Below are 18,635 nucleotides of genomic sequence, written 5' to 3'. Positions count from 1 at the left end.
TGCCGGGACCGGCTCCGTTTGGACCCACGCACAGACTGAGGCTGCAGCCTTGAGCAGCGTGGGGATCCGCAGCCTGGCTCTGTAGTACCAGCGGCCGCCGCCGGGGGCGCGGCGCCACAAGACCGAGGAAGACTCCGCGCCCCCGCCGCAACATTTCTTCCGCAGCTGGCTGCAACCCCGGTAAGTTGAGAAGGCGTTTTTGTTGTTTTCGCTTTGGAGAGGTGCCGGAGCGCGGTGCTCGGTGGAAGGCCGGACCCCCTTTAACCGCGGTGTGTGAAGGGGGAATGGGTCGGGTGTCAGAGCGAGGCGCTTCGCAGGGGTCCAGGGGCGCTGCTCTACTGCTAGAGAAGTCCCAGGTAATGCTAATGCAGGGAATCGTAGGGACAGAGTCTTTGGGAGTTTTGACTTTCGTCTTGGAAAGGGACTCAGGATTGAGCCCTAACTTCATAAATCCTTGCAGTTTGGGGTTAAAATGAAGGGCTCTTACTTGGAAGGGCAAAAGGAAGGGGAAGAGTTGGCTGTCCGGAGTTCCTGGTGGCATTACTTCTTAGGAAAAGGTCAATCTCTAACAGGTGAACCACTGTTATTTGTTCCACTGAAGTGGTGTGGTGTGTGTGAGAGCATAAATAGCTTGGTGAATATGGCTGTTGAGAAACCAAGAGCCACGCGGTACTTTACTTCTGAGTTGTCTCAATGGGATCCCATTGTGTTCTATGAGTCTGTTTCCAAAACCAGTGACTTGAGCATTCCAACTTTGCTGTGATCCAAAGGACATCTGCCGCTTTATCCAAGGCATGCTTGCTTGGAAGTATCTCTCTCTCTCCCTGTGTCCCTTGGTGATTGGTCCCTATTAAGTATGTCTAGCTTTGCCGCATTAACTGCAACAGCATTTAGATCTTTAAATTTGTGTTCTTGGTAACCCGCATGCTCAGCTAGAAGTGGCTTTCACTAAAATAACTGAGATTACTTCAGTGTCGATGTGCTTAGGTTTGTGGTGCGCTCTCACTGACAACATCTTGTAATTTAAATGATGGCAGATTGCAAGACTGTGCCCTGTGTAGTGGATCCTGCGTAGCTATGAAACTCACTGGGTGGTCTGGAGAAAACCCTTTCTCTCAACCTAGCTTGAAATAAGGGACAGGATAAATTAGATAGGGATTGTAAAAACTTGTGCACCCACGAACAGCTGTTTTATAATACTGAATAATAATGTTGCTTTGCATTGAGGAGGGGGGAGGGGGGACATAGCAGGGTTAAGAAAGGGTTATAATATCTGCAGGTATTTCCTGAGGTTGCTATCCATGAAGCAATTGAATCTCATGTTATTTGTTTAAATGCCGTTGAGTTTTATAATCTCCCCCCCCCCCCTTCAAAACCAGGGATTTGGAGATTGTGTGTTTACTTGGAAGTAAATACTACGGAGGTCAGATAGCAGGGTTTAGGACTGAGAGGTAAACTGACAACAGTTTGTGCCTTTAATTGTCTTTGGTAAAGTGCTTTTGTGTTAGCTAGTCCACTGATTTCAGTTAAAGTACTCCTGGATGGGTGGGTCGTAGCTGGCTGTCCTGGGCACTGTAGTATCTTTTAAATTGGAAGGTTTCTATGGGGTGGGGGAATGGAAGATTTTTACAGTCGCATAGAGGGGAAACTCCATCAGATGTTGTAGTAGATGTGAAAGGGAAAGGTGAAAGGACACTGCATACATGCAGTATGTGATATTTTCTATAGTACTAAAAATGGAAGGATTATTCTGCACCAGATTATCTAATCTCAAATCATGTGGCACCTAATGGATTGCTGCCAGATCTGTATAACTGATGGCAAATTATGTGTGATCCTGGTTTGTTTTCTGCTTGGAAGTAAGTCCTACTTGATTTCATTTTCAAGTAAATCTGCTCAAGATTTTTGTACCCATCATCACTAGTTGTAGCTAGCAGGTCTACAACGGAAGACAGGAGGGCCTGGTGTGATGTGCTCCATGGGGTTGAGAGGAGTCGGACTCGACTGTGTGGCTGAACAACAACGACTGAACAACAACAACAACAGCAGGTCTACAAAAGGAAGCTGACTATATTTTCCAGTTTTGGTTCATGATTTGATGTCCATAGGGCTGAGGTACCTTGTGTAGCTAGCTGATCTGGGATTTCTCTTTCAAGCCATGGTGAACATAAGAACATAAGAGATGCCAATGTTGGATCAGGCCAAAGGCCCATCCAGTCCAACACAGTGTATCACACAGTGGCCAGAAATATCAGGTGCCATCAGAAGGTCCACCAGTGGGGCCAGGACATTAGAAGCCCTCCCACTGTTGACCCCCCCCCCCCAAGCACCAAGATGACAGAGCATCACTTGCCCCAGAGTCCCTATCTATAACTTGTGGCTATATTTATGGTGCCAATAGAGCACCACAAAAATAAACAGGAGTCTTAAAGACTAGCCTGTTTATCTTCTAGCATAAATTTCTGCAGACTGGAGCCTACATTGTCAAAAGCATGTAGTGGATCCTAGCTAGATACAACCGCATGTGTCCATAATTGCCAACAGTAGTAATCATTTTCACCAAAAGTTATGGTTATGATTTAAGAGTCATCACTGAGGTAATAGGGTAGCAAATGAAGGAGAATATCCTAATTAAAGCCTATTATCAGTCTTGGGTACTGTTTTGTTTTTAACATTGACACAGAAAGGAAATAGGATGATGCCCTGAATTAGTGTGCTAGTTATGTTCCTGCCACACTTAAACTGTAAGATGTGCTACAGACAGCTGCTGCCAATATTGGTAACCCTTGACAATAAATTAGCTACTGAACTACTTGTGTAGTGAAAAAGAGAACATACTCACAGTCAATCACAGTGTAAGGATGTGCTGTTGATTCTAACTGATGTCTGAAAAATCTAATATTCTTTGCCAGGGCCAGAAAAATAAAATTATTATTTGTTGTATGTAAAGCAGTGGAAACAATGGCTTTGTTTTTCTTAACCGTGGTTGAGTTTTATGCCTAGGGTTTGCTTTCTTAACCATGGTTGAGTCTTTCATTGAAATATCTAAATCACGCTTAAGGGCTGAGTATAAGTAAAGATGTGGACTCTATGGTTTGTAGTGGGTTTGCTAACCATGATTTGCAAAAGCTATAGTTAAGTATAACATGCACTGAGCAAACCATAGTTAGGGTTTTCTGTCTCTGCAGGTTGTATGTGCAAAGTGACAAGCGCATATCAAGGTAGTCTGCCTTTATATTCTTATTTTCATTTACAGTTTGTCTTTCTTACTGGGACCCAAGGAAGATATACAAGTGTGATAAAAAGCTTTTTAGGCCATTAATAAGCAGATTACAAGATTTGATGACATTTGAATCTAACAGCAATGGTTCTTAGACAAAAAATGCAATTGGGCTTGGATTGAACAAGTCTCAAACAACAAACCTGGTTAGCTATAACTGTGGTTTATGCTTGCACTAAGCTTGTGTGTTGAAAATGTTTAAGATATTTTTTGGCATACATTGAACATCTGTACCCAAGTATCCAAAGTAGCCTCTTCAAGAGGAGAGGAGATGACTGAGAGATGATATGATAACCATCTTCAAGAACTTGAAGGGCTGTCATATAGAGGATGGTGCGTAGTTTTCTGTTGCCCCAGAAGATCGGACCAGAACCAACTGGTTGAAATTAAATCAAAAGAGTTTTTGGCTAAACATTAGAAAGAACTTCCTGACAGAGCAGTTCCTCAGTGGAATAGGCTTCCTTGGGAGGTGGTGGGCTCTCCTTCTTTGGAGATTTTCAAACAGAGGCTACATGGCCATCTGACAGCAATGCTGATTCTGTGAACTTAGGCAGATCATGAGAGGGAGGACAGGAAGGGTTGCCTCAGTACTTAGTTCTTGTGGCCCATGCCCAGGGAAATACTGATCACCGCTTTGGGGTCAGGAAGCAATTGTACTCCAGGCCAGTTTGGCTGGGGAGCCTGGAGGTCTTTTGTCATCTTCTGGGCACAGAACTGGGCTCATTGGGGTGTGCATGTGTGTGTGGGAGATATTTGTGAATTCCCCGCATTGTGCAGGGGGTTGAACTAGATGTCCCTGGAGATCCCCCTTCTAACTCTGTGATTCTGTGAGTGTTCTACTCATGCATGGAGCCATCTAATGTTTTCCAGGCCCCCAGAATAGCAGGATAAAGGTCAAGGGACTTCTTAGAGTGGCACCCTATGAGGCTCAAAGGGCTGCTGATAGAAGGAAATATGGTCACTCCCTGCATGCGTGGCTTTGTGTGTGAGAAGGGAGGTGGGGTTCTTTCCTTTTATAAATACTTCCCTCACTATTTCAGGGGGGAACTGCCTAACAAGTCATGCAACAGAAAAAGCGTATGCTTTCAAACTGCACAAAACTAATAGACCTAATTATCTACATACACCACCAGTGATTTATAAGTGGTTGCACTGTAGCACTTTGAATACTAGAGCTCTTTAACCTTTTGTTCTGATCTGTCACCTAGAGATTTGGCTTTAAGCAGGGTAATATATCTTCACTGGTGCTGAATACTTGAGCTGATTAACTTTGTAAAAGGAGCAGGCATTCAGATAACACAAGCAACCAATCAACTAGTGTAGGAAAACACAAGAGGCGTTTCTGACAGCTCAGTTTCAAAATGTACTTTTGTGGGGAATGCTATGATGTATTTAGAGGTGTTCCAATCAAAGTCAGTACTAAATGTTTTTAAATTATTCTTTTAGCTTAACTACTTGGAATGATATGAAAGTAACTACTGTTCCACTGTTGCAGTTCAGTAATAAAGAAATGCTTCGTAGTACTTAATGCTGTGCAGTATTGGGATGGTGCCAATGAAAAGTGCCCTCTGGATAAGAGGACCAATTCAAACATGCTGCTTCAGTCTTCGCATGAGTCTGTACCCCTTGGGAGGCACGTGGTGGAGGTATGCATCTGCCCTTGCCCATTTGTGTCGGCTCCTGGACTCTAGTCATCTCACGCACTATACTTTAAAGAAAGAAATATCAACTCAGCAGTTCTTTGTCAGTGTTAAGAGCAATTCTGTTCTCTTGTTCCATTCCTACAGTACTTATTTATCAAATTCTCTTCCAGTCATGTTGGTTTTGAGAATTGCTTTTCAAAGAGCAGCAATAACATCATCTTCTGAAGGTGCTTTTGTTTGGATGTTTCTTCTGAGGAGCTAGGATTTAAGCTTGCTGTACACCAAGTACCTTTTGGGAAAGGCTAAGTGGCCTTTCCCTTACACTATGGCACTTTACAAACTGCCTTTGTTTTCTGTTTTAGTAACTGGTCGCTAATGTTTCCCCCCCCCCCGCCATTTCAGAGAGACCCATTTTAGTAACCGACTGCTAGCAGAATTTATTTACCTGTTCATACAAACCTACTTGTGTCGGGTTAGCAAAGCGTGGTTGAGCTGCTTTTGAGGGAAACGACTTTTTCCTGTTCTCTACTCCATCATTGCGCTTTTTGAATCACTGTGGTGTGCTGTTTAAAATGTCCATAGTGCTCCCCCCCCCCATCCTTTTTTGCTGTGCAGTCTTCCTCGGACTTTTTTTTAATGTTCTAAGTTGAACACTATAGCGCTAAACGAATATAGCACTTTAGTGTTATAGGAGCACCATTGAGATGCTGTGACTCCATTGACTCAATGAGATCAAGGCATCTCAGTGGTGCTGCTGTAGCTCTAAAGTGCTATATTGGTGCTATACCAATATAGCACTATAGTGCTTAGTGTTCAATTTAGAGCATTAAAAAAGTCTGAGGAAGATCGCATGGTGAAAAAGAGTGGGGGGAAAGTGCCACTGTTTGAAATGACCATGGTGCTTCAGAGATGGCTCATTAACAGAAGGAAATTTGTTGCATGAAACCCCGATCCCTGTATCGCTTTAGTTGAAATCAGGCCAACAACAAATCCAGTTTAGAATGGTAACGTGAAAAGGGTCTATGTGACTGTTTTCAATGTTTGCTTATGAGAAAACCCATACAAGTTTAATTTTGTTTCATTTTTACACTGTCTTTTTGACCAAAGGGGTTTCAAAGCAGCTAACGTCATTCTCCTCTCCTCCACTTTATCCTTACAACATCCCTATGAAGTGAGTTAGGCTGAGACAAGGTCATCCAGCAAGCTTCCAAGGTAGAGTGGGGATTTGAACCTTGATCTTCCAGATCCTAGCCCGACACTCTAACTATTATGGTCCACTGACAACAGAAACTGTTCTGTGGTTTAAAGTTTTGCTGACTTGAGGGCCCTGATTGGATGGAAAGTTTGGATAAAATGATTTAAATAAATAAATTCTAGATTTGTATATGTCTGGGTGCTTCAAGGAACAAAATACTAAACTGAGTTTTTAACTTGTACTTATGACTTCTTGCAACTCCGTTATATAGAAGACCTCATTTTTCAGCTTGCCTGGCTTAAACACTGTCACCGGTGTGTCAGTGTGGACGTTCGCCTGAATGTTAGCTAAATTCATTACTGGAACTGCTTGTATGTATGCAAAGCTAGACAGCTTATTTGAATCCTTAAAATGCACATAAATAGTTTTCTCTAATACGTTTTGTAAAAAAAAACCATTTAATGAAAAATTAATCTGCAGTCTAGTTCTTAATGCATCTCAATACCCAGAGCTCTGCATAAAGCTAATAGCAAGGAAGTTTAATGACAGGGAGGGGGGGGAATATAAGGGGAAAGGGTGAGTTTGTGCATCAGTTTCCCAAGGACTCCATTAAGTAACTTAAGCTCACCTTTAACCAACCATTAAAATGATTTTAATTTGGTAGACGGCACCATCTGGAGTCTGCTTTTTAAACCAAAAATACTTCATAATCAAACCCAGAAATTGTTAAAAAGAGCTGCAGTTTTGTTTGTCTCAACAAGGGGCTTTCATTGAATTCTCTGGATTGGCCCTGGGGTGGCATTCTGCTGTTGTTTGTTCCCAGGCATATCACCCCATTCATGTATGAGATGGTTAAATAAACCAGGACCTCTGAACTATAGGAAAATTGCAGGGGAGAAATGCTTTCCTGCATTCTTTGGTAAAAGTGGAAACGGAGCAGCAATTTTAGCCTCACAGAAAAGGATGAATGAAATAGTTGTTGTCTCAGTTTGATTTCAGGAGAAATTGCTTTAAAGAAGAAAGGCAGCCTTAGTACAAGTGATTTTGAACTTATGTAATAGTAACATTTCAAAGATGAAAATGGGGACTTGATATAACCTCTCAAATCTTATACAAAGGGTCACTGTTTGAGCCCCAAGCCCTTTTACTACACCTAACTAAAGATTTAGTTCCACTTTCTGAATGCTGTATTTTATTTACTTATTAAAATAGTCATATTCCGTCTTCCCTTTGTGGCTCAAGGTTGCTAAAATAAAGCCATAAATAATGCAACAAAACCCCATTTACTCCTCTCGCCCCGGGCAAGAAAATACCAGCAGCTCAAATGCCACTAAGAGCTGTATCTTCACAACATCTCTTTAAAAACTTGCAAAGATGGCACTTCCCCACCTACTCATGAAGCTAAATCCACAAGATGGGAGCCATTATTGAAAAGTGACACTCTAGGAATTCCTCCAGTATTGATTGTCTTCTTTACCATAGAGGTTGGGGTGTACTTCCTCCAACCAGTTTGGTGTAGTGGTTAAGTGCATGGACTCTTATCTGGGAGAACTGGGTTTGATTCCCCACTCCTCCACTCGCAGCTGCTGGATGACCTTGGGCAAGCCATAGTTCTGTCAGAGCAGTTCTGTTCTGAAAGAGCAGTTCTTGAAAGAGCTCTCTCAGCCCCACCTACCTCACAGGGTGTCTGTTGTGGGGAGGGGAAGGGAAAGGAGTTTGTAAGCTGTTCTGATACAAGGGCAGGGTATAAATCCAATCTTCTCCTCCCCCTCCCCTTCCTAGAGAATCGCAGATGTGATGTTACTTCTGTATGATCACCTGGAAGTGATGTCTCTGTGTCAACAATGCTCCCCCTCCCCTCCCCTCCCCTCCTTCCACCTCTCAAAAGTGCACAGGGTTGCTGGCATAGGACTGGGAGCGCTATGTTGCGCAGTTATACTTCCAGATTTCATATGTCTCAAATACTGTTGTTACGTGTTAACTAATCATGCATAAGCCAATAAAATAAGTTGAACTTGAGGCAAGAAGTTAAGTACTGTATATGTTGTCCCCTAAAGAGCATTAAAAAACCTTTCCCTCTCCATGTCATCAAAATTAAGGTATATTTTACACTCTGCTCCTGACTGAGATGGTCGAAGTGCAAATGTTTTAGAAACCACTACTGCCTTACTGGTAGGATGCTCACAAATATTGTATTTGCATGTGCAGTTATTTGATTATACACCCCTTGCAGGTATAACATTGCCAAGTACAGTTTGCAAGTTTCTGTCCCACCTCCTCTCTTCTGGAGTGTGAATTCCCTGCTGAGTATAGCTGTGGTTAACTGTTAATGACTGCAGCAAGAGTAACCACAATCAAGACTGGCCAGGTTTCCTGTTTCATCCAGGATCTAGAACTAGCTTCAGTTACATATTTGAAAAGATAGAAGTATGCTGAGTTTTCATTATTATATATCTTATGCAAATTGTAGATTTGCATACTTTACATTTAAACAAATGTTGTGTCCGGTGCTGTTGAGCTTGTGGTCCTGCAGGAAATTGTTGCATGGTTACGCAGAGCCGATTTTTTTTATTGTACCTGAAGAAGTCCTTTGGCTGACTCAAAGGTTCTTATTTATTTTTTAATTTTAAAATACTGACATGCCTGCATCCCATGAGCCAAGGTGGGTTTTTTATAATATATAATCAACAGAAGTTCATAAAAGCTTTTTCTTTAAAAAAACAACAACTCACAAACACACACAGAGCAAACGAAGGAAGAAGAAGAACTGGGTTTTATTCCCAGCTTTTCTCTACCTTAAGGAGTCTCAAAACAGCTTACAATCACCTTCCCTTCCTCTCCCCACAACAGGCACCTTGTGAGGTAGGTGGGGCTGAGAGAGTTCTGAGAGAACTGTGACTGGCCCAATGTAGGGTTGCCAGGTCCCTTACCTTTTCTGGCTTGGGGGGGTGGAGTTGGTCCTGGTCTGGGACATTTGTGCATGTCGCGATGGCATCACACGGAAGTGATGTCATCACACCAGGCATGCTTCTGGTGGATGCTCTAGTATTCAGCTTGAAAACTCTATGATGGAGTGTGGGCCGGTGGGTTGGGGGCCCTTTGAACAGGCAAACACCCACCCCCCCGGGGGACCTGGCTACCCTAGCCCAACGTCACCCAGCAGGCTTCATGTGGAGGAGGAGCGGAGAATCAAACCCAGGTCTCTGCTCTTAACCACTACGTCATACTGGCTCTCAAGGAAGATGCATCTTGATAAATCTACTTGATCAATTTGTAAGCAATGGGTATCCGTTTGAGCAGTTACCTCCATGCATACCAGGAGCTGTGCATATCGAGAACACAGGGTATGCATGATGCTCCTAATATAAGTTGTCATGTTGTCTGAACAGGGTGAATGTGTGTTTTTCATGTGTAGATGGCTTTAGTATGCACAAACCAGATTCCTGAAAAAACCATTCATTGGCTCATTCATACCAGAGCTGTATGCACATGCAAAATGTGTGTGGCATCTTGTATATTGGAGGATCCATGCATAGTTGGGTGGCTGCTGGTTGCATGGATAAACATTGCTATTACCTTTGATCCACCAGTGGATTAACTATGGAACCTTGTCTGAGGTACTTATGTTACAATTCTTCATGTATTGATTATTGCTGTTTATACACATATTAGTCATCTTGAAAAGCACTTTAGTTCTGTGCAGAATGCGACCTTTTAAATAATGTGAGATCTGTTGTTTTGTGCCTGAAGAAGCTCAAATAGTGTCTTGATAGTTTGCCTAAAAAGACTTAAAAGTGTAATTCTAAGCAGAGTTACACCCTTCTAAGTCCATTGAAGGCAAAGGGCTTGGAAGGGTATAACTCTTCTTAGCATGCCACTGTTAGGTCCTGATATATGTGTCCCTAACAAGTTAACAGATAAGAATTTTGATGTTGTGGAACTGACTTTCTAGCATCATTGCATAATCTTTTGCTGGCTCCTCTGATCACCTGATATGGTGGTTATCATGGTCCCTGTGTTTCCCTTTTATATAGATAAGACTTCAAATCTTCATCTCCATTATCTCCAGTTGTAGCTAAAAATATAATCTTGACTTCCTGGAATAAAATACATACGTACTTTCAAAATCTATTTTGTGTGGCTATCCTGAAACCTACTTTAGCAGATGTACATGCTTGTAAGCAGATTGTGTGGCTAAGTTGACATAAATGCACATACTTGACACAAATGTTTTGTGGGTCAGACTGATTGATTGGCATAGATGTAACATCTTTAACCTTCATAGGCAGCAATCTCTCCCTATGCATTTGACAAAAATATAAACTGAATGCTTATGACGTTTCACAGTGACAGCTTATTCTATAGCAGTGGTAAATATTTGCAAGTGTCTCTGCAGAAACACTCTACAGCTTTGGCAAACAGCTGCTCCAGTACAACTGTTGGACCTATAGCTTCATTATTTACATCTCTACTGTTATGTTTTATGTTTTTTGGTCTGACAGTTGTACTGGAGTAGCTGTTTGCCAAAGCTGTAGAGTGTTTCTGCAAAGACAGTGTAGATTTGTGATTTGTGAATAAGGCAGGGCCCATCCTTGTTGTATTATATATGCTGCTTTGAAATTGCTTTATGAGTTTTAGTAAATGAATTAGTAAAGGAATGTTATCAGAGTCTAGTATGGGCAGGGCTTAATGCTAAGCCATTGTGATATGACAGTTGTTATGATTCCTTTCAGATGGTATTGTCAGCTTAGGAAACACCCATGTACACACAAATCCTAGGGAAATCTAATGAACTGCATGTTGCATTCACAGACTGGGATGTTTCCACTTTTCCATTGATTCTCCCAAAATTCTACTCCTAAGAGGCCCTAATAAATAGCCTGAGAGGGAATGGAGGACTGTAGTGGGAAGGGAAATTTCCCCCTTTAAACAGAGGTGTCTTTCTGCTGCTGGGTGTGTGTGGATACAATCATGATTTTTTACTTTATCATTCTGACCCCAAACGTGGCAGAATTAGAAAAGATTTCTAATGCTTTTTCAAGATTTTCTGAAAAACACTACAGCAGATATGTCTAGCAGATCGATTGCGATCTACCAGTAGATCGCGGAGGGATCAGAGGTAGATCACCAGCCCCACTTGGTCTCCTGGTTTGCAGTTCTTTCTTGATCTTCGTCTCTGTTTTGTTTTTGCTTATTTTGCTTACTAGTAAATGACAGAAGGAGCTGCGGTGGCTCAAGTGGTTAAGACGCTGAACTGCAGGCTGTGGAAGGTCGGTAGTTCAGCAGTTCGAGACCCGAGTTGCCGCATGACGGAGTGAGCTCCTGTCTCTAGTTCCAGCTCCTGCCAACCTAGCAGTTCAAAAGCAAGAAATTGCAAGTAGATAAATAGGTACCACTTCGGTGGGAAGGTAACAGCGTTCCGTGTGCCTTGGTGTTTAGTCATGCTGGCCACATGACCACGGAAATGTCTTCGGACAGCGCTGGCTCTTCGGCTTTGAAACGGAGATGAGCACCGCAACCCTAGAGTCGGATTTGACTGGCTTTCGGGCAAGGGAACCTTTACCTTTAAATGACAGAAGGTGCATTATAAATGGGAGGGGGGCAGTGGAACCCAACTTTAGTGGGTTAAAATCTAATTTGAAACTAATTTGAAACTTTATTTTCATGGTGGTAGATCACCGGCACTTTTGGCCAGAAAAAAATAGATCACTACCTGTTCGAAGTTGGACATGCCTGCATTACAGCATTTCCCGTTCTGTGAAGAGAACTTCATCCAAGGAATTGAGTGCCTGAGCAGGATTTCCAGTTGTGTATGCAAGTGTAGATGTCAACACTTTTGTGCTTATTACAGGGATCATCAATGGACACATGAGAAGTGTGGAGCTGCCCTAACACCTGACTGGTATAGTTGAGGGCACTCTCTGCCTTTTGGTATTAACAAAAATGGGACATCTCTTACGTGACTGGATCATGAATTCATCTATTTTCTGCAATTTGTCTGTCTGGGTTTTGGATAAAAGGGTTTGGAGCACGCCTTATTGTCTATCACGTACTGTACTCTTTCTTTTACATTTTAGGTGCAGTACATGTTTTTGTCAATGGTTGTTTAGTGTGTGTGTATCCTTAGCATGCCACCTATAAATGGCCTAGAATGCAGGGAGGCACTTCAGGGATATATGCAAGTAAATGTGCAAAGTAAATACTTGGCCTGAAGCTGTTCCTTTACATCTGGCTGTGCTGGAAAGGTGTTTTCCAGAAGTGTGGCAGTGCACGCTTGTAACCCTACCTTTTCTGAAAGACAGATTGGACTTTAATAATGCAGTGTACTGACCTTTTGCTTTGACATGCTGTGTCTGCAATGGAATGCATGTTTAATGCCCTGGGTCAGGTTTCTTGAGCAGGGCTGCCTGTTGACAGAGACTCAGTGTAATTTAAACAAACATCGTTTTACTGTTGATCATGATAGTTGTTGGAAACTCTCACAAATCCTTCCTAAAATTACATCTGGGGTATGTATTTTTTTTGAACTTGGAAGGGTTTATGGTATCTCTTGAAAACTGGAATCTTCAGTGGCTTTAATCATTTTAGATTGACTTAGTCTACCCAGTTTTAGAAGAACTGTATGCTTTGGGTTTGCACTGGTAGCTCTACCTATTGTTTTTGTTGTCTTGATCAGGATTTTTTTAGTTGCAAACTGCCTCAAATAGGTCTGGAGAGGCAGCCCACAAATTTCCCCAAAACAAATAAAATTTTAGTCTTTTGGAGAGGATGGTCAGTGTGATTCTTCTCTCTGGGAAGTTGGATGCCATTGCGGTTCACGAAAGCTAAAATGGTTTTGAGTCCCAGCTGTGTTTTAAGTTTTCTGGTGGTGGTGCTGAAAAGTGCCATCAAGTTGCAGCTGACTTGTGGTGACCCCCTAGGGTTTTCAAGGCAAGTGACATTGAGAGGTGGTTTGCCATTGCCTGCCTCTGTCTAGCGACCCTGGACTAGCTTGGTAAACCAGATCAGGCTAGCCTGGGCCATCCAGGTCAGGGTAGGTTTTCTATCATGTGGCTTTTTGGCAAAAGTAATGTAAGCCATTTATTTAGACAGTTACACACTTCCTTTTGCTCTCTGACTGTATAAGTAAATTGACTGTTATTGTAGTATTACAGATTTTCTCAAACTAAATTTGTCTGTGTGCACGTTTTGTCAAAGGTGTGGCTTACATCCTGATCTGGAATGGAAAGTGAAAAGATTTTGAGTTGGTGTTATAGTACTTCCACCTCAGCACCTGACAGGCCATCCTAGCTCCTGGTTCGGGCGAACAGCCCCAGCTCTGCCACTACCTCCTATATGGAAGGCCCTTCCACTACGTCTTGACGTCATCAAAGGAAGGCATAACATTTCGGGCGAACAGCCCCAGCTCTGCCACTACCTCCTATATGGAAGGCCCTTCCACTACGTCTTGACGTCATCAAAGGAAGGCATAACATTCCCTGAGCTCTGCAGTTTCCAGCTACTGTCACAAGTGTTTTAACTTGCAGTTTCTCGTGTACCCAACAAGATATTCTCTTGATTCTTTCACTGCAGTATTCCAGACACTTCATACTAGCTTACAGTGTTACTGAGTTCAGTTTCCCTTGCATATTTGAGTGTATGTTTCGTTTATTTTACAAGCATATAATAGGGGAGGAACTGGGGGGTTCTGCACATCCCCTTCTTCTGCTCAGTATTAAAGCCAGCCTTATAGACTAGAATTTTCAAAGGACACTTAAAAGCACACTGCTTGCATCAAAGATGACAGAACAATGAATGTGGATCATCACACAGCTGTCATCCCCACTTTGCATGTGAGCATAAATTGTCAAATAATACTAAGAGGGTAATAACTAATGGTTTTCAGTATTACTTTTTATTTACCATAGACACAGCATGAGATTGTAATATGCACAAACTCATACTTAGGTAAGACGTCTTCACATACAGCAAACTTCAATCATAATCTCCAGTTACCAAAAAGAGCAATGTCTATTGGAATAAAAAGTAAAATCTTTCTGCGTTGGGTTCCATTTCCTCCACACATCTTCTAGTTTTTCCTGTTTGACTAGTTCAAAAAAGTTCTTTGGCAATTTTCCACTAATTTCGTTGCCTTTTTGTGATTGTCTATCCAGCCGATCTATAGTTCCATTAAAGTCTCCGGCCAAAATAACTTGATCATAAGTTTGTCCTTGTAGGTGTTCAGTTAAGTCCTTAAAGAACTTTTCTTTTGCTCCATTGGGTGCGTATATATTGACCACCAGTGTCTTTTTCTGTTGAATCATCACTTCCACACCCACATATCTTCCTTCCAAATCTTTGAAAATTTCTTTAGGTTGTAAATCCTTTTTCACATATATCACCACACCTTTTTTCTTATTTAAGGCCGAGGAATAAAATTCTAATCCCAATTTAACATTTTTTAAATATTTGGCATCCAGTTTTCTAATATGAGTTTCTTGCAAGCATATCAAGTTACAATTTTGTTTTTGTATCCAATAATTGATTCTTTTCCTCTTGTTAGGTGAATTTAATCCATTCACGTTCCATGACAACAATTTGTAATCCATTGTAGATTCTTAATTTAAAGTTCTCCAAAGACGTCAGAATTGTCCGCCTTAAATTTATAAAAATCCGTCACCGACCTGATCTGGACTCTCCCACCTTTGTAAGTAAAGGATAAGCCTTGTGGAATTTCCCATCTGTACCTAATATTCAAAGTCCTCAGTTTATCCACCAAAGGCTTATACCTTTTTCTGTCTTGCAGTACTGCTCGGGGGAGTTCTCTCATCACCATAATCTTGTTTCCTTCCATTTCAAAAGGGACGGTGAATTGTTTCTTAAAAATATCTTCTGTAGTTGTTCTTGTTACAAATTGTACAATAACATCTCTTGGTAAATTTTTCTTTTCTGCAATTCTGGAGTTCACTCTGTATATCAAATCAAAATCAGAGTCCATTGTCCCTTCATCTTCTTCCAAATATGATGTTATTGCCTTCATCATTTCATCTCTTATATCTTCATTTTCCTTCTCTTTAATGCCCCTGAATCTCAGATGGGTTTGCATCCTTCTGAACTCCATCATTGTTTCTGATCTTCTAAATTGCTGAGTCAAAGAATCCTGTTTTTCTTCCACTTGTTGCATCTTCTCTTCCACTTCCGTAGTTTTGGTTGCATTAGCCTGAATCTCCTTTTTGACTCCTTCTATTTCTTGCTTGATTGAAGTTATCTCAGTAGTGACCAAATCTTTAATTGCCGCTATGTTCTTCTCCTGAACCTCTTCAAGTTGTTTCAGATGAATCTGAGTCTGCTTTGCCATTTGTGCCTCCAGTTGCTTTTCAATCTGTTCCCCCATCCTTTTTTCACTTTGTTCTCCCATAGCTTGTATTGCTTCCAGCATCCTTTTCTCCATTGCCTCCATGGCAGCATACATCTCTTTCTTATCCTTCTCCCTCTCTTTTGACATCTTGGGGGTTGGTGTCAGCCTAGTTGGTGTTGAATTAGTTCTTGGTCTCACTTTTGGCTTAACGTCAGGATCAGAGTCAGCTCTTTTCGGTCCTCTTCTGGTCTCCGTTTTGGTGCTTTTCCTGCGGTGCGCAAATTCACAAACAAACAGTCTCTTCTAAAGGGTAGCCTTCAATCAGCCATTCCCTTCTATTTTCGCTTTTAAAAACCCTCTAAAAGAAGTTTAAAGTCAAATTTAAAGTCAGGTCCTCCTCAAAATGTCGGGCGCAACTTCTCTATGGTATTCGGGTATAGAGTAGGTCAGGTTACCGTATTCCAGGTCCCGTCTGTTCGTATACACTCACTTCCGGTTCTGCTCTCTTGTAGCTCCGAGTCTCTTCCTGTTGGCTTCCTGTTGGCTTCAGCCCTTCTTTCAGGGCTTCCTCTTCCTGTTCCAGCACCTCGGAGTATTTTTTTCGTTACACCGGCCTGCTCCTCCCGCGATACAGTTCGTCAGTTTCGGTTTTCGGCTGCGCACATATCTCAATTCCCACCGCAGGAATGTTAAACAATGTTCTTTTTTACTGTTTTAAAGCCTTCAATCAACTATTTTCTTTGCCGGAATCGGATTTCTGGGAATGTTTGGTCATTTCCCGCTCAACTGCTTGTTTCAATTTTTATCTTATCACAGTTCAGGTAAGCGGCACGTTTATTGTTATCTAGCACGATCAAATCGGGTTTCGCATTGCTTCTTTTCACTTACTGTTGTTGCCCATCTTCAAGAGGTCGGCTGGTAGAGAGCTTAAACCGGTAATCCGGCTCGAACGGCCGCTGCAGAGTTGCTTGGCACTTGCCTTCTTCGGGGGAGGGGATCAAAGCATGAAACGGCTCCTTCGGGAGCCGGATCACGCCAACCTCACACTCCCTCTTAGGCGCTGCTGCCTGCTTGTCCCCCCCCCTCACTGGGGAGCGATGCGTTGGGCTAAAAACTGCCCAAGCTGTCAAAAGCGGCCGTCGCTCACTTCGCACAATCGCGAAAGTGTGTCAGTCCACCATCTTAGCCCGACCGGAAGCCTGTATGCTACACATTAACATGAAAAAATTTTACTCACCCGTGACGATGTAGATGGAAACAGCGAAAAGGCATATTTAATCCAGATCTGAAGAACAGGAACTGTTGGGTTTTTTATTTAAAGTTTGTTAGCAGACAAACCTCTACGACTCACAACTAAAGTGGAATGGGGCAGAATGGTCGGTTTCTCGGTCAGAACAAAGAGACAAAGAGACAGGAAGAGGCCCATAAAAATGCAAACAAATGCTCTCACCTACAGCCTCCTTTTACTGAAGTCTTCAACAGTAAGTCAACTAAATTCAAACTGCCAAATGCTCCTATAAATCTGCTATATTCAACAAAACATTCTTCACTATCTTAACTGCAAACTGCAAACTCTATAACTCGGCTACATGCAACAACACATTTAAAAGGAACCAAACCAATTAACTGAAATCATTACACCAAACAGCCCTCTGCTTAGCCCACATAAGCACACAGGGAATGTTATGACTACCCTCGTAGCCATAGTGGTGATGTCACGACGTAGTGGAAGGGCTTTCCATCTTTAGGAGGTGGTGGCTCTGCTCAGAAGCTGGGGTGAAGTTGTTTTGGTTGAGGGAAAACCCACTCTTACCGATAGGGATCCCTTGGTGTTCCCCAACCCCCTCTTAAGAGTGGTTTAGAGCAAGACTTAATTGTATTGCTAAATAATGTTCCAGTAAAACCATCTCCTCCACCCCCTGAGCCAGAAGGCCTCTTTGAACTTTTTTTTTAAAAAACTTTCCTGGCTTCCACAGGATGTGACTTCCTCTGAGTGAGCCTAGCCATTATATCATGAATATCATTAATTCCACAATGATAATGCTGTACTCATGGATGGCTTCATGTTCCAAGAACGTGGGAACAGAACTCAACCATAGCACAAAGCCGTAAGCAGAGAGTTTCCAACGAAATAAACTTGATTTGCTGCAGAACTTCTTGACATTTTATTGGTGTTCAATTCCATTGAATTTAGGGGCTTCAAAAATTTGGCTTAATTTTTTTTATCTTGAAGACTCAATCAGTTTCCGTTCAGTTGCTTTCTGTTATCCCTACTGGACACTGGTCATTCTCTAGTCATATTTTGTTCATATGTCTTTAATCTCACCATTTCAGGAACTAGTATGCAGGCTACCAGGACGGCAGAGCAAATGGACATTGGCGCATAGAGATTCTGTTTAGAGATTTTAACACTGCCATCAGAGCTAAACTGATAACAAGAACTGAAAGAGAGTCTGAACAGTTAGCTCTTTGAGCACAACCAGTGCTTTGATCATGGTCTGATGCTGCAAGCAGGAATTGGTCCTTGGTTGTCTTAGATGTCCGTATTTGCTAGTACCTACCGAAGGGCAGAACCTCAGCCATGTGTGTGTCTTGCTATGTTCTCATTATTGTGTAGCTGAAGTGCAAAACATACTGTATGAATTCACGAAACATTTCTGCAAAGTCATCCATTTTATATGTGCTATGGGTCTAGCTTCATTTCTGAATATATTTACATGTTTCTTTCCTGTATATTGAAACAGTTGGCTTGCTGCCCTCTCTTTAAGCCCTCAGGATCTAATGTAGAAAGAAACTTAGAAAGGTTAGTGGAAAGGAGGGCCAATATTAAAACCTTTACATAAAAAGAGGTACATGTATTTATTAATAATATCAAATTAAAACATATATAGGGGCCCAATTATAACCAATATATATAAAACATAACCATAACCAGGGCTAAAAGAGTTGACCTGACGCGTTTCGGCCGAATCGGCCTTCCTCAGAGGTCATACAAGTGTGGCTAGATGGTAAATAGTTACATTCATAAAAACACAATCAGGAATACATACAAACTATAAATTCAACAAGGACCATAAAGTAAATTGTTCAGAAGTAAAATAACCAGGCACAGGACAAATATGCACATGAAACCTTTTTAGTGCAATCACTAGCCCAGCTTTTTACTTGTGAATATTGTGG

At 41.9% G+C, this 18,635-nt stretch overlaps 1 protein-coding gene across 1 annotated transcript in view; it reads left to right on the top strand.

Moving 5' to 3' along the window:
* The first annotated feature begins 301 nt into the window (after positions 1-301).
* PAG1 (phosphoprotein membrane anchor with glycosphingolipid microdomains 1) overlaps positions 302-18,635 on the top strand; it is a 144,109-nt gene continuing 125,775 nt past the window's right edge. The window contains exon 1 of the mRNA XM_015425437.1: positions 302-356. The gene's annotated coding sequence lies outside the window, so the exon portion shown is untranslated. The remainder of the gene's footprint in view (positions 357-18,635) is intronic.

Source organism: Gekko japonicus, unplaced genomic scaffold, assembly GCF_001447785.1.
Source record: "Gekko japonicus isolate JY-2015 unplaced genomic scaffold, Gekko_japonicus_V1.1 scaffold301, whole genome shotgun sequence".
NCBI lineage: Eukaryota > Metazoa > Chordata > Lepidosauria > Squamata > Gekkonidae > Gekko > Gekko japonicus.
The sequence above is the reverse complement of the archived record's forward strand: the minus strand, read 5'-3'. Positions and strand labels throughout refer to the sequence as shown.